The following is a 13,829-nucleotide window of genomic DNA, read 5'->3' as shown; positions in this document are numbered from 1 at the left end:
GTAGGGGGGGGGGGGGGGAAATGGGGCTAGGCTGGGCAACAGGAACAAATAGGTTTGGATATGGGGCAGGAAATATAGGGACACACTTTACCAATTTTGTTTTATAGGGAGGGAGGGAAGGGGCTGATACGAATATAGTGACATGATATTGCTGTACCGAAATGTTACAATCTTTAACTGTATAAAGCTAAATTTTCATTTCAAAAGTACAGGTAATTATAAAATTAGACATTAGGGACATTAATGTCCAATCACCATGGTAACTAGGTGTACAGTTTGTCTTTGTGGTACAGAAAGCGGACTTGGTAAATGTCCAGTTTTCATTCTAGAGATACGTTCTTTTATATCAGGGAATATATAAAGATTATCCTAGCTATCTCTAAAGCCAAGCTAAGTGATGGGCTATTGAGAGCTGAATTTCAATAATCCTTATATGTACTGTAAGGTCTAACTGGAGTATGGAATAACCTCCTCAATAATCCTTATATGTACTGTAAGGTCTAACTGGAGTATGGTATAACCTCCTCAATAATCCTTCTATGTACTGTAAGGTCTAACTGGAGTATGGAATAACCTCCTCAATAATCCTTATATGTACTGTAAGGTCTAACTGGAGTATGGAATAACCTCCTCAATAATCCTTATATGTACTGTAAGGTCTAACTGGAGTATGGAATAACCTCCTCAATAATCCTTATATGTACTGTAAGGTCTAACTGGAGTATGGAATAACCTCCTCAATAATCCTTATATGTACTGTAAGGTCTAACTGGAGTATGGAATAACCTCCTCAATAATCCTTATATGTACTGTAAGGTCTAACTGGAGTATGGAATAACCTCCTCAATAATCCTTATATGTACTGTAAGGTCTAACTGGAGTATGGAATAACCTCCTCAATAATCCTTATATGTACTGTAAGGTCTAACTGGAGTATGGAATAACCTCCTCAATAATCCTTATATGTACTGTAAGGTCTAACTGGAGTATGGAATAACCTCCTCAATAATCCTTATATGTACTGTAAGGTCTAACTGGAGTATGGAATAACCTCCTCAATAATCCTTATATGTACTGTAAGGTCTAACTGGAGTATGGTATAACCTTCTCAATAATCCTTATATGTCACACTGTAAGGTCTTACTGGAGTATGGAATAACCTTCTCAATAATCCTTATATGTACTGTAAGGTCTAACTGGAGTATGGAATAACCTCCGGACTCCAGTTCATAGATTCCAGTCACTGTAGATCTTGATTCAGTTTATTAGCAGTCAAATATAATATCAATTTGACAAAAGAGATTGAAAAAAATACTTACATGATTTCTAGTACATCTATTGTCTATCAAATCTTCCTCCAGATTCTGAAAAAGATAAATTAAAAAAAAGATGGTCACAAAAAAGTCGGAGTTAAGTCATTAAATGGTATCCAACAAAACAAGTTTCTTTGTATAAAGTTTCTAGAACAATGTAGATATATTATCACACCTTGTAATTGTAATCAACTGATCCATTCACTTGTAATTGGATTAGTTCATTCTGTATGAGGGTAATTTTGTTGGGACAGTTTACCCATGTTCCAGATTATAAAGGGTTTGGTTAGACAAGATTAGCTGTTAACCCAAATTTAATCCACACATCTATTTTTTTTTTTTCCTGGAGTTCACTTGTATCTTGGTGGGGATATTAGCCTTGAGGCTGTACACAGGCCAAGGGAGGTAACTTGTACAGGTAGCAGTGTGTCGGACCGAGTTTCTCAAAGCGTGCCTCCGGCTAACAGTGAAGTGTTATATGGTTCTGACAGATATTAACAACTGGTGTAAACTTCTCAATGAAAACACTTGTAGAATTTGAGGCGATCTACAATCTATGATAAATACAAATATACGCTGCAAGGGAATGAGCCAATGGCCAGCCTGCCAGGCAATCCAGGGAACTGAGAAGGCACTGCCCAGCAATAGATAGTATATCAGAGTCAGTGTGCTGTGAGGGAGGCATGTTTATCTATAGGGGGAAACATTTACATATAAAATATTTATGTTCATACAAAATGAATGCACAGCATGTTTATTCTTTGTGCTATGATGCTATGAAAAGAGACAGTTTCCTAAGATTTTCTTTGTTGTACATCTACAGTGCAGTGGTGGATCCAGAGACCTATTTGGGGGTGTTTCCATGTGGGGAAAAATTGAGGAAAATGGTGAAAATACATGATTTTTAAAGAAAATTCTCAGGGTGGGGTGGGGGTGGGGGGTTCCTGAAGCCCAAAAAAAACCTCTGGATCCGCCACTGCAGTGTGCAGGAACTCGCCACTCGAGTACATTTTACTTTTGTTTTAAATGTTTTATAGCAGAACTTTTGATTTTATTTAGACATAATTTTACATTTTGTCGATATCCTGGTGTTGTTCAGCAGCTCTACATTAATATATTTGTATGCTATATACCTCAGACACGGCTGGAGCCACAGACTGAGATACTACGTCTTTAAATCATGTCGTAGTATAAACAGCTGAACAGGGTCGCCAGTATAGCTAGTGTAGCTAGTGTAGCCAGTATAGCTAGTGTAGCTATAATCACAGGGAGGAGCAGGACCTGCTACAAAGTTTGTAAGTCCAAACAATTCAATTTTTAATTAAAAAAAATGATCATATTTTTGGATTAGCTATTCTCCGTACAGCGACACAAAACAGGTCACAGACAGTGTACAGCAAGCACAAGTAACTTAGCTGAAGATTTTATTATTGACATTATTTATTTTTTAAAGATTTTGTACCAGGTATATTATTTTTATACAAGTTTTGGGGTTATGCAGGTTTAAATTATTAAGGCTAGGAACACTCAAGTATTTAACCCATTCACCCCTAAAGCCAAATTTGAACCTTACCAATCAAAGACTGGGAAATTAAGTCCAGTTTTAATATATATGGGCGAAGGAGTTAACCTTAGTCCACCTGTTCCAATACATACTGATTTATAACTTGTACAATAAGAACGCACAGCTGACTGGAAACATTGTAATATGTCACAGAACGCTACCAGTGTTCATCCAGTAATAAACATAAAACATTAAAATGTCATATTGGACAGGTTTCCATATTATAAAGGTTTCTGCATTAGACAGGCTTCTGTACATGTTAAATTATCCTCTGTGAACAGGAACGTTCACTACTGCACATTGATGATAGATTGATGGGGAGGTAGATAAACATATAAAACAATAAAGTGTTGTATTAGACAGGTTTCTGTATTAAACAGACTACAGATTAAATTATCCTCTAAGGAACAGGCTGGCTAGCCACTGTACATTGATGATAGATTGATGGGAAGGCAGCCATGCCAGTGTGAGAAGTCGTCTCCTGGTGTCAGTGAGATGGATGAAACTCTGTGTTGTAACTAAACCACATCCTGGGATCAGATTTCTCTAAAAACAGTGTTAAAGCTAGCACCCATTGGACACCAGCTCAGCTGTATAGGTTTACCATACCAGTGCTGCCCCCTGGTGGCTGGTGATGGATCAGACAGGGGTGTCAAATCCCCCACCTCATTTGTCAAACCTGTCAGTGGTTAACAGTACACCAGCTACAGGTAAAAAGGGCCCGTCTCTGTATACAAGTTGTACATGTTTATAAAAGTAAACAGGTAAAACAGGCCCGTCTCTTTATACAAGTTATACATGTTTATAAAAGTAAACAGGTAAAACAGGCCCGTCTCTTTATACAAGTTATACATGTTTATAAAAGTAAACAGGTAAAAAGGGCCCGACTCTGTATACAAGTTGTACATGTTTATAAAAGTCAACAGGTAAAAAGGGCCCGTCTCTGTATACAAGTTGTACATGTATATGAAAATAAACAGGTAAAAAGGGCCCGGCGTCTCTGTATACAAGTTGTACATGTATATAAAAGTAAACAGGTAAAACGGGCCTGTCTCTGTATACAAGTTGTACATGTTTATAAAAGTAAACAGGTAAAACAGGCCCGTCTCTTTATACAAGTTATACATGTTTATAAAAGTAAACAGGTAAAAAGGGCCCGACTCTGTATACAAGTTGTACATGTTTATAAAAGTAAACAGGTAAAACAGGCCCGTCTCTTTATACAAGTTATACATGTTTATAAAAGTAAACAGGTAAAACAGGCCCGTCTCTTTATACAAGTTATACATGTTTATAAAAGTAAACAGGTAAAAAGGGCCTGTCTCTGTATACAAGTTGTACATGTTGATAAAAGTAAACAGGTAAAACGGGCCTGTCGCTGTATACAAGTTATACATGTTTATAAAAGTAACCAGGTAAAAAGGGCCTGTCTCTGTATACAAGTTGTACATGTTGATAAAAGTAAACAGGTAAAACGGGCCTGTCGCTGTATACAAGTTATACATGTTTATAAAAGTAAACAGGTAAAACGGGCCTGTCTCTGTATACAAGTTGTACATGTTTATAAAAGTAAACATGTAAAAAGGGCCCGTCTCTGTATACAAGTGGTACATGTTTATAAAAGTAAACAGGTAAAAAGGGCCTGTCTCTGTATACAAGTTGTACATGTTTATAAAAGTAAACAGGTAAAACAGGCCCGTCTCTTTATACAAGTTATACATGTTTATAAAAGTAAACAGGTAAAAAGGGCCTGTCTCTGTATACAAGTTGTACATGTTTATAAAAGTAAACATGTAAAAAGGGCCCGTCTCTGTATACAAGTGGTACATGTTTATAAAAGTAAACAGGTAAAAAGGGCCCGACTCTGTATACAAGTTGTACATGTTTATAAAAGTAAACAGGTAAAAAGGGCCCGACTCTGTATACAAGTTGTACATGTTTATAAAAGTCAACAGGTAAAAAGGGCCCGTCTCTGTATACAAGTTGTACATGTATATGAAAATAAACAGGTAAAAAGGCCCCGGCGTCTCTGTATACAAGTTGTACATGTTTATACAAGTAAACAGGTAAAAAGGGCCTGTATTCTTACAATATCATCAGGCATAAAGGGCTTGTCACACTACACCAACAATGGGTATAAAGGGCCTGCCACAGTGCATCAACAAGAGGTATAAAGGGCCTGCCACACTACACTAATGCTAGGTATACCAATAATAGGTATAAGGGCCTGCCATACTACACCATCAACAAGAGGTATAAGGGGCCTGCCACACTACCCTAATGCTAGGTATACCAATAATAGGAATAAGGACCTGCCATACTACACCAATGCTATGGCAGAAAAGAATACTTCCAAAAATGCATTCCTAATCACAATGATGTTACCTTAGATACCAATTATTTGACTTCAATATTATCTACAAACAACTCCCAATTTATACTGAACTCTTGCTTATTCATTAAACAGTCTCTAGAACTGAGGAGTGGGCTTGCTGACAGTATAAGGTATGGACTTTGCAGCTAAAAATGTTTAAATCAAATTTTCTATTTGAAGCTATGTTAATTTTGTTTATGTTAATGTATATTAGAAGTATAAGCAATCACTTTGCGACTTTTCCACATATACATGTCTATGTATATATATTTCACTGTGTTTTTCTATTTTGCCTTCAAACTACTTTGTAGTTACAAATGTGCAAATAAAATTTTGAATTTGAACTTGTATAAAAGGACATACCACACTACACCAATAATAGGTATAAGGGCTCGCCACAAAACACCAATGCTAGGTACAGCACATCAGTAAAGGCTAGATAGGGCCTGCCTAGGTTTACAGCACATCAGTAAAGGCTAGATAGGGCCTGCCTAGGGTTACAGCACATCAGTAAAGGCTAGATAGGGCCTGGCTAGGTTTACCGCACATCAGTAAAGGCTAGATAGGGCCTGCCTAGGGTTACAGCACATCAGTAAAGGCTAGATAGGGCCTGCCTAGGGTTACAGCACATCAGTAAAGGCTAGATAGGGCCTGCCTAGGTTTACCAGCAATGGTTATAAGGGATGAGCTACAGTACTAGAATATGAAGGCATAAGGGGTCTGCTAAATAAAACAAATAGACATAAAAGGCGTGTTCTACTGTACACAGATATGTAGTATAGACATAAAAGGCCTGTTCTACTGTACACAGATATGTAGTATAGAAGTCCGCAAGGTATATATGGTACGTTAATGACTTACTACACTTAAGTAATAGAAACCACAAAATCAGTTTTAATGTCCAGAGTAAGGAGCTAGAACTTTAGAGAAGATAGACAAATGATATTTACCAGAAGCTCCAGATCCTGTAGACAGTGAGGATAGTGTCCAATATCCCATAAACGTTTCAGTCTAAACAAGTGTTCTCTTTTTAATTACGTATTTTAATATCATACAATATAAACGGAAAGTGTTTCCTCTATGCCTAACCATTTGTTTACAGTACCTCCTTTGTGTTAGCAGCATTCAATATAAATCTTAATTTCTTCAAATCAGGAAAAAAGCATAATGGAAATAAATACGCTTGTTTAAAAACTGTTATAAACATGGCAAACACAACAAAAAATTCTCAAATTCTCTTTAAAAAACTATTTCTTAAAATATTCCATGCATACAAGGTAGAATCAAACTGACTTTTTCATTCATGACTGGATTCTTGCATTTATTCTCCATTGAGATCCTATTACAATCAATCACAGAACGTACCCATACAAATGGGTCCCAGAAAATGCTTATTTAATGGGCTTTTCTCTATAGGGGTTTGTTTACAACAAAGGTTGACAAGCAGGAGAGTTCCACCAGGGGAGATGACCCCTGTCGGTACAAGTTACTTTAATGATAGCCTACACACACGGGTTGTACAGGTATCTAAAACACACCTATGGTAAATATACAGGTATCTAAAACAAACCTACGGTAAATATACATAAGTTGTGTTAATGATAGCTACACAGACGGGTTGTACAGGTAACTAAAACACACCAACGGTAAATATACATAAGATATGTTAATGATAGCCTATACACACGGGTTGTACAGGTAACTAAAACACACCAACGGTAAATATACATAAGATATGTTAATGATAGCTACACACACGGGTTGTGCAGGTATCTAAAACACTCCTACGGTAAATATACAGGAATCTAAAACACACCTACGGTAAATATACATAAGTTATGTTAATGATAGCTACACACACGGGTTGTACAGGTATCTAAAACACACCTATGGTAAATATACAGGTATCTAAAACACACCTACGGTAAATATACATACCGTAAAAACCCATGTAATTTGCGCACTTTTTTTTCAGAAATTTAATACCCAAAGTGGGGGGTGCGTAAAATACACAGGTATAGAAAATTTCAAGTTTTTTTCAGGAAAAGGTCGACGATTCTGGGAGATCGCCATCTTGGATTATTTCCCTTGGTACACGGAACTCTAAGACAAATGACGGTCAACAAATTTATTTATGTCAAACATTAATAAAAGATACATAATGTGTTGTTATGTGAGTTTATGTGAAAAGTATTAGTAAATAGGTAACCGTTAACAAAAAAGTGTAGCCAAATTCCTATGCCAGAGAATCACCGATCAACTTACGACATTACGTTTCGACATCTCGGTGCGTTTCCCCATACTATTACGAAAATGTAGTTGTTCAATTTAAGCTCCGTTCCATGTAAGTTCTGTAAGTTTTTTTCAAATCGCCTATGCGTAAACGTATAGCATGTTTTTTTTACGGCTCACTTTCATGTTGATCTCGCGTCTAACATTACGTAAACACGTGATTGATAATAACCTCGTGAATTATTTCAATATTTATTAAATGAAGCATCGTAAAAATAGTCTGCGTTAACTATTTTTTTCCTTGGAGTAGATTTGAAGAGGATGTATTGATTGTCCACGCTTCTAGTATAAACATATTTTTTATAATCCCTTATCAGTCAAATCAGTCTGTAGTTATGACAATGCAGTAGGGCTTCGTAATTCACGCCACGTGTTGGCGAGTGAAAAAAACAACAACACGGTCCGTCGATCGCGACTGCAAATCATTTCAATTAGTAGAGCTATTGTTAACGGGTAATCACAGAGATAGTGTTAGCTCATTACTGCATTGTAATTTGTAAAAAAATATCGCCAAACCACGGACTTAGATAATCTAATTCCGTGGCCAAACTGAACTGTGACATGACCTGGTTTGAAGTGACGTAACCCAAGCCGCCATGATGAGCCCTTCTCACTGATCGTAATTATGATCAATAAAAGGTATCTAATTATGTCTTTCACCAGGAGATATGCACCAGCGGTTACTAAACATCGAATTACTTATTAATTGATATGTTTTTGTAAGCAAGTAAATGTTTTATGTAAAATATTGCTAAAATGAATTGATGTATGCCGATATGCGCACACGTGTGTGTCATGTGTGATCAGATAATTTAAAGAAAACAAGCAACAAAATACACATTTTACGTAGTTTCTTCTTGGTTTTAAATATCATTTTACATCAATGAAAAAAAAATCATAGAAATATACTTTTAAAAAAAAATATTCAGAGATCGATGTTCGGAGCATGAACATCGTTTTTTTCCCAGATTTTTTGGGTGCGCAAAATATTCGAGTAGAAGCTTTTTTCCCGATTTTCAGCCTCAAAAAGTACCTGCGCAAATTACACAGGTGCGCAAATTACATGGGTTTTTACGGTAAGTTATGTTAATGATAGCCTTCACACACGGGTTGTACAGGTATCTAAAACACACCTACGGTAAATATACATAAGTTATGTTAAGGATAGCCTACACACACGGGTTGTACAGGTATCTAAAACAAACCTACGGTAAATATACATAAGTTATGTTAATGATAGCCTACACACAGGGGTTATACAGGTATCTCAAACACACCTACGGTAAATATACATAAGTTATGTTAATGATAGCCTACACACACGGTAAATATACAGGTATCTAAAACACACCTACGGTAAATATACATAAGTTACTTTCATATTTTTTTAAAAGAAGTTATTTTAAAAGTTTAAAGTATTTTTAGATTTTTAAATACCGTATTTGCCATTATAAGTGCTTCTTATAACGCATATACAATGCACACATTGAATTGCATATAATCCCCCCCTCCCCCATCCTGGGAGGATTAAAACTATAGACCCTCCCAGACCTGGCCAGGCCCAATATAGACCCTCCCAGACCTGGCCAGGCCCAATATAGACCCTTCCAGACCTGACCAGGCCCAATATAGACCATCCCAGACCTGGCCAGTCCCAATATAGACCCTCCCAGACCTGACCAGTCCCAATATAGACCATCCCAGACCTGGCCAGGCCCAATATAGCCCCTCCCAGACCTGACCAGGCCCAATATAGACCATCCCAGACCTGACCAGGCCCAATATAGACCCTCCCAGACCTGACTATAGGCCCAATATAGACCCTCCCAGACCTGGCCAGGCCCAATATAGACCCTCCCAGACCTGGCCAGTCCCAATATAGACCCTCCCAGACCTGACCCGGCCCAATATAGACCCTACCAGACCTGACCAGGCCCAATATAGACCATCCCAGACCTGGCCAGGCCCAATATAGCCCCCCCCAGACCTGACCAGGCCCAATATAGACCATCACAGACCTGGCCACCAGACCTGGCCAGGCCCAATATAGACCCTTGCAGACCTGGCCAGGCCCAATATAGACCCTCCCAGACCTGACCAGGCCCAATCAATAATTAATAGTACTTACACTTTAAAGCAGAGATTTATGTCTGGTGATCATGGCTGGACTTTGCTATGAAGTGGTAAGTGTTTTATTTCCAACCTTCCAGCCACACGGGAATGTTTGATGTGCCCTTCCATGATAACAAGTAGTTTAAGTAGGACTAGTTTTTCTATCATTACTCACATATTGATATCCTAACAAAGGCCCCCTTCAAAGCCAATATTTTTAAGCATCTTGAATGCTGATTAACCCTTTCACCCCTATATAACTTCAGTAGACTCTTTCAGGCATTGATCACGATGAATCTATTATGGTCTATAGTGGCGAAAGGGTTAAAGAGAATACAGTAGTCTGCTGTATGTGATCATGTTAGTTTTGTCCTCAGCTGTCAAATTATCATGTAATTATAAATATACAACTGAATCAAATTAATAATCACATGATTATAACATAATGCCAATAGTCCTATATAATGTTGAGATAGTCTTATTACTGCGAAAAATAGTCTTATGACCTTGAGAATAGTCTTATTACTGCGGAAATAGTCTTATGACCTTGAGAATAGTCTTATTACCATGGAAATAGTCTTATTTCCATGATAATAGTCTTATTACCATGGAAATAAGATAATAGTCTTATTACCATGGAAATGGTCTTGTTACCAAGGAAATAATCTTATTACCATGGAAATAGTCTTATTTCCATGATAAGTCTTATTACCATGGAAATAATCTTATTACTGAAGAAATAGTTTTGTTACCATGGAAATAATATTATCACCATGGAAATAATCTTTTCACCATGGAAATAGTCTTATTTCAATGAGAATAGTATTATTACCATGGAAATAATCTTATTACTGAAGAAATAGTCTTGTTCCCAAGGAAATAATATTATCACCATGGAAATAGTCTTATTACCGTGGAAATAGTCTTGTTACCACGGAAATAGTCTACTTACCGAGGAAATAATCCTATAACCATGGAAATAATCTTTTTACCGAGGTAGTAGTCTTATAACCATGGAAATAGTCTTGTAACCAGGGAAAAAGTTGTGTTACCATGGAAATAGTCTTATTTATGTACCTATTGTGTCATTGACACAAAGTTTCCACAGGGTTGTGTGAAATGACACGAACCAGTCAAATTATTAGTTATTCTTCTATATTCCTATACCATTCTGATTGGTAAAAATATTGTGGCGCTATGATTTTTTTTACAAAACTGGGAAAATATGAATTTTTTCATAGAACACAAGGTTTTGTCAACAACTAAAATGAAAATTATCTGCTTAAGATGAAATCACTCATGACATTTTAAAGAATTTTTTGCTTCTTATTTATGTTTTTATTGAAGGAAATAACTTTTTCATATCCAACTATATAATATAACACATATCATTTGACACCAACAAGTTAAACAAAATTCATTATTTTATTCTCTTCCAAAATAAACACAATCTACAGTGATTTAAAGACTTGGTCTAGCTGTGACTATCACCACACCAGATTCCATTCTGAGGGGGCCAGGTTCCAGGACCATTAGGAGAGAACACACATATATAACTTATGAGAGCATGTTGACATTTACCGTACTAGCAGGTATGATTCACACTGATCTTTCATGTGGTAATGGCCATATTTTTCTTCTTTCTTTCATTTTTTCATTTTCTTTCTGACTGCCATTTCTTGTTCACAGCTGTGAATAATTACGTCTCTTTAAACTCTACTATCATTCGGCAGAAGACATTTTTCTTTCTATTTTAATGTTTTCTGTTCGGTTTTATTTATGACTTTCTGGGCTGTCCCCATAATAGTCTGTGTGTCTCGGTGAATGTGTGCATTGTATATGGAAATAATCGGGATATAATCCCAGAAACACATCTAGGGGCTGTACTCCGACAATGTTCATCACCTGTACTTAGTACAAATACCCACCCACAGTCCTTATCATTGGGGTAAGTGTCTAATACGGTTATCACTTTTTTCATGATAGAAATTCGGCCTTTCCTCCAGTCATCTTTTCTTAAGTAATTGCAGATATTTGAAAAATATATAAATAAATATTACAAACTTGCAACTTTACATATTTTATACAAAAACAGTTCACTAATAAACATCACTGTGAATACTGTCCAAATCTAGGGGACGTTGACCTTATTGTTGACCTTGACCTTTTGAACAATGTCTATCTAAGCTGTAACTTCTGACCCCAATGACCCCCATCAAATTTATAAAGTTCTGATATTGTTGATCTTTTGAATGACCTCTATCTCAGATCTAGTTCTGACCTATGACCTTTCATCCCAGTATACAAGATACAAGAAACTTTATTTAACTCATTCACCTCTGAAATTTCATAATCAACTATTCCAACCTTTGAATTGAAAGAGTTCAAATGGGTCTTCAGGGGTGAATGAGTTAAAGTTGCACACATGTAAAACAAAGAACATTAGCTATTGCGACAAACATATGTAAAATAACAATAACATGTTATTTACAAGTATAGGGAGATAATCACATATATTGATAAAAAGCAGTAATAATTATCACAGAAAAAAAAGTATCATATCCCCGGTTTCTGAGTGATTTGGAAGGATTCCTGTGGTGTCCTTTCAGGCACAGTTCTACCAATCTGACACCATGGGCTAATAAAATTAACGTCAGGGCTTGTATTTTTTTTCTTCAACAATTGTCTGTGGGCAAGTTCTAAAATATGAAATTGCATGTTCACCCCTAACTTTCATGAGCTATAAAGAAACTGACGTTCCGTCCCTTCACCTGGTGAAGCTTGCCCTGTAAGTGTCAGTAGACGTTTTATTAAGAAGAACCTAGAGTGACTGCACCAAACAAACCTGTCACACATTGCCAAAGACCTTACATATACATTCACGCTCGGAAACAGACATGTGAAATTCAAATCAGAATCCTTTAAACTCACCTGACATTTCAAACACAACTTTTTTGCTGTCATTCATTGCTCCTGAAGCACACCTGTATACCTATAACTGTGAAAGAGTTCAAAACAGTTGGAAATTAACACACCTTGAAATGTTTCTTTCTACAGCTAACAGTTCCTGTATTTTTGTACCTGTCCTTTGTTTAGACAGGAATAGGCTCAGTATATATTATTGAATTTCTGCTGTCATTTTGACAATATATAATATTTTTTTTTGTTGCAATTAAGATCAGATTTGCAAAACAACACTGATTCATTTCATATGTAAATTTATATCAACTTCTAGTCTGATCTGAAAATTGTGTAACCAAGCAAACTGTGTTATTGTCTTGTCTAAACTGAACCCTTTATGAACCGGAGATCTGTGCACATCATGCATTACAACAAAAGTTGTCTAAACAGAACTCTGTATAATCCAGACACAATCAAACATAACAACAAGACCTGTCTAAACAGAACTCTGTATAATCCAGACACAATCAAACATAACAACAAGACCTGTCTAAACAGAACTCTGTATAATCCAGACACAATCAAACATAACAACAAGACCTGTCTAAACAGAACTCTGTATAATCCAGACACAATCAAACATAACAACAAGACCTGTCTAAACAGAACTCTGTATAATCCAGACACAATCAAACATAACAACAAAAGCTGTCTAAACAGAACTCTGTATAATCCAGAAACCATTGTAAATCATACCTCACAACATAACCTGTGTAAACTGACACCTGTTTAATCAAGAAAACTATTAATCATAGTTATAGCATAACTCAGAAACATACATCTGTAAGACTTTAATTGTATTTGACTGGAAATATGTAAAGCCAACCTGTATAATCAGACTATACACCTTGTCTGCCTAGAAGTGCTACTCGCTGTCATTTGTTTCAGTAGAAAGGTTTCTGTGTAAAATAAATTGCTGATCTGTAGATGTTACCTCATCAACCACTGAACACAAATGACAGAATTTACCCAGGATGCCATTTTTACTAAAAATGTTTACAGTCTTACCTAACAGATCAAGATAAAAGCACATTACCTAGATAAATGAAAAGGGACATATTTTCTTTGACAAAAACTACAAAATCTCAATTAACTTGAATCTGCGTCCAGATTTTACACAGAGCTATGACATCACTTTCTCATTTATGCAGAAGGAAAACAAGTTAGTCGGTATGATAAGGTTAGAGGTATTCCGTCTTTACGTATTGCAGAG

General features: G+C 36.4%; 1 protein-coding gene across 2 annotated transcripts in view; it reads right to left on the bottom strand.

The window, feature by feature from the left end:
* LOC110442266 (brother of CDO-like) overlaps nucleotides 1–13,829 on the bottom strand; it is a 192,213-nt gene that overhangs the window by 130,684 nt on the left and 47,700 nt on the right. For both annotated transcript variants that reach the window (XM_021485781.1, XM_021485780.1), the window contains exon 2: nucleotides 1,320–1,364. The gene's annotated coding sequence lies outside the window, so the exon portion shown is untranslated. The remainder of the gene's footprint in view (nucleotides 1–1,319; nucleotides 1,365–13,829) is intronic.

Source organism: Mizuhopecten yessoensis, unplaced genomic scaffold (genome assembly GCF_002113885.1).
Source record: "Mizuhopecten yessoensis strain PY_sf001 unplaced genomic scaffold, ASM211388v2 scaffold716241, whole genome shotgun sequence".
Taxonomy (NCBI): Eukaryota; Metazoa; Mollusca; class Bivalvia; order Pectinida; family Pectinidae; genus Mizuhopecten; species Mizuhopecten yessoensis.
Note: the sequence above shows the minus strand (reverse complement) of the source record. Positions and strands in the feature narration are given on the sequence as shown.